This window comes from Bos mutus, chromosome 10 (assembly GCF_027580195.1).
Source record: "Bos mutus isolate GX-2022 chromosome 10, NWIPB_WYAK_1.1, whole genome shotgun sequence".
Taxonomy (NCBI): domain Eukaryota; kingdom Metazoa; phylum Chordata; class Mammalia; order Artiodactyla; family Bovidae; genus Bos; species Bos mutus.
In genome coordinates this window covers 3,929,151-3,932,324 of record NC_091626.1, presented here as the reverse complement: position 1 = coordinate 3,932,324, position 3,174 = coordinate 3,929,151, and positions in this window count along the sequence as shown.

Genomic DNA, 3,174 nt, shown 5'->3' with positions numbered 1-3,174 from the left:
ATATCATGCATCAAACCTGGACTGGCAATTTGTTTCTTATATGATGTTATACATGTTTCAGTGCCATTCTCCCAAATCATCCCACCCTCTCCCTCTCCCACAGAGTCCAAAAGACTGTTCTGTACATCTGTGACAGCACAGAATTTGTTACAGCTTCCTCCCTTTGCTTCTTTGAACTTCTTTCTCTGTCAATGACAAACCTAAGTCTCATTATCTACAGTTTGTTTACTTATTTTTTCAGCTCCAGTACGCACATGAAGTACTTTTAAAATGGCTAACGCAGTATCCTTGTGAGAAATTTACCTGTTAGAGTACAGTGCTCATTCACATTTTGTTTTCTACTTTTGTTGTTAGCTTTATAGTATTTAGTCAAAATTCTGTATCCCAAGGTAGCACCTTTTATCCCCACAACTTTTTTAATGCCTATTTAGTAACAGACATCAAAGAGAGTAACTTTAATGTTCTAACTAGAAGTTATAGCTCTCTAAAACAAAGAAGTGTATAAAAGACATAATGTATAAAATGTTAAAGTAAAAATATATACATTCAACCTCTAACTAAAATTGCCCCCTTTTTCCTGTCTCAGCTGATTGTTCAACCAAGCTCACTACAGTATCTTTTCACTACTTTTGCTGATTTCGCTAGTTTTTTTTAATGTTAAATTTAGAAATTGTGATTACTGAAATAGAATCAAAATGTCAGTTGGTGAAATTCATTGTCTGATATTTTGAGTAGGCCTTAAAAAATGAGGTGATGTTTGAGTATTGTTAGAAGTAGATGGGAGCAAGTTTAGAGAAAAGTCGTTTATCTTTTTAAGAAAGATTAAAGGAAATTATTCTCCGTGTTTAAATACCGAAACACTTTATTTGTGCTAAAAGCCAAAATAAGGGAGTTGCTGATAACCACCATAACAGTTTATAGATCTGTGGTGAAGGCACTGGCTTTTCTTTAGACCCCATCTACCTCATCTGCATGCAGCAACATGACATCAAGTTTAAACTTCCCTAGCTTACCAATGTCGGAGAAGGCAATGGCACTCCACTCCAGTACTCTTGCCTGGAAAATCTAACGGACGGAGGAGCCTGGTGGGCTACAGTCCATGGGGTCGCTAAGAGTTGGACACCACTGAGCGACTTCACTTTCACTTTTCACTTTCCTGCATTGGAGAAGGAAATGGCAACCCACTCCAGTGTTCTTGCCTGGAGAATCCCAGGGACGGGGAGCCTGGTGGGCTGCCGTCTCTGGGGTCGCACAAAGTCGGACACGACTGAAGTGACTTACCAGCAGCAGCAGCAGCCTACCAATGTACTGAAAGTTTAGGGAAAAGAGTCCTTATGACCGAAGGAAAAAAATATGGGAGGAATTTATCGTGTAAATTCACACATTCAGTAAATGTGTTGGCCATGCAGTGAGTGAGGGTATAAAGACAAATGATACAAGTCTGCCATTTAAAAGAGCAATATTTTTAAGGAAGCAAATGAAACTCTTTCAGCTGTATTCTGAAGGGCGGAGGGTTTTTCTGACTTTAGGTAAGAAAAGAGAAAGATCTTGAATTAAAATTGCTTATACGTTACCTTGTACACTTAAAAAAATGTTCATATTTTTAAGACTGGCTATTTCATCTTTTTATCAAAATGAGGTTTAGAGGAAAAGCACATAGCCCACTGACTGTTCCTCATCATTTTGACCTCACTGTTGTGTTAAAATTTGTACTTTGTATTTTATTTTGCAGTTTGTCCTTTTCCTTACATAACATTATAGGAGCTGTCCTTTGAGTAAGTGAGAGAATGTGTGTGTGTATGTTTCCAAGCAACGTCTTTTGTATTCTGAACTTGTTAAATCTGGCCCGTGCTGTGCATTCAGAATTTGTGCTCACCAGGATTGAAAATCAGTCAGAGCCTAGCAGGTTCATTAACAAGATCTATTCTCTGAAGTCTGGAATTTCAAAGAAATTTTATTTTATTAAGACAAGGAATTGGCAGAAGAAAAAAGTTGAGTGAGGGGTCAAAAATAAATCTCACAGTTTTAACCTTTTGCTAATCTTTTAAGCCATCTAAAACTGTGTTTTAATTTTAAAACTGATCCAGAAAATTTAACTCCTCAACTACCATTAGAATGGGGGAAATTTGGTTTGAAAACAATTTTTTTCCTTTTTTCTATTTCATAACCTTTGTTTATAGTCTGGGCTTAGTGTTATCGCAGGTGAAAATGATTTCAGGATATTAATCAAATGAGAATGTCTGCCTCGGAAAACTAAGTTGCTGAGGAAGATATTAAAGAGGATGGGACCCAAGTGTGAATATTCTGATCAACAATAGTACATGTGGGTTTTATTTCATTTTTAATTTAATCTGAAGTTGTCTTTTAACAATTGCAGTTTAACTTATTCACACTTACTTTCTAATTCCTTTGGACTTAATTTCTAGCATCTTATTTTACCATGGTTTTTTTTTAGCTTTTATTTCTCATTTCCTACTTCAGGGCGATTGTTTTCTATGTTTCTTTTTCCCTCTATCTGTTTGGAAGTTTTGCATCCCATTAGAAAAAACAGATTTTTAGTGGCTACCTTTTTGTTTTTAACATGTGCACTGGGTTAAATTGTGGTCTCTAAAGATACGTCCGCCCAGTACCTGAGAATGTGACCTTATTTGGCTTAAGGTTTGCAGATACAACTAAGGATCTTGAGATGAGATCATCCTGGATTAGACTGGGCTCTAAATCCAGGGAAGAGTGGAGAAGGCAGTGTCAGAGGGGCACAGAACAGAAGGCTGTGTGAGGCTGGGGCAGGGAAGGGCATGGTGTGACGCCAGGTTAAGGAACGCAAAGGGTTGTTGGCAGCCCTCGCAGGCTGGGGCCAGGTTCTCAGAGACCCCAGAAGGAGCCAGCCCTCTCGACACTTTGATTTAGCACTTTGGCTTCCACAGCTGTGAGAGAATGTATTACTGTTGTTTTCATTACATTTGTGGTAAGTTGTTATGGCAGTCCTAGAAAACTAGTCCAGCGTGAGTCCTGAGCTATGCATACTGTAAGGACCTTGGGGTGTTTTAACTCGTCCTTTCTCATCTTGTTGTTTAGTTTCTAAGTCGTGTCCGACTCTCTGTGACCCCATGGATTGTAGCCCACCCGGCTGCTCTGTCCATGGGATTTTCCAGGCAAGAATACTAGAGTGGATTG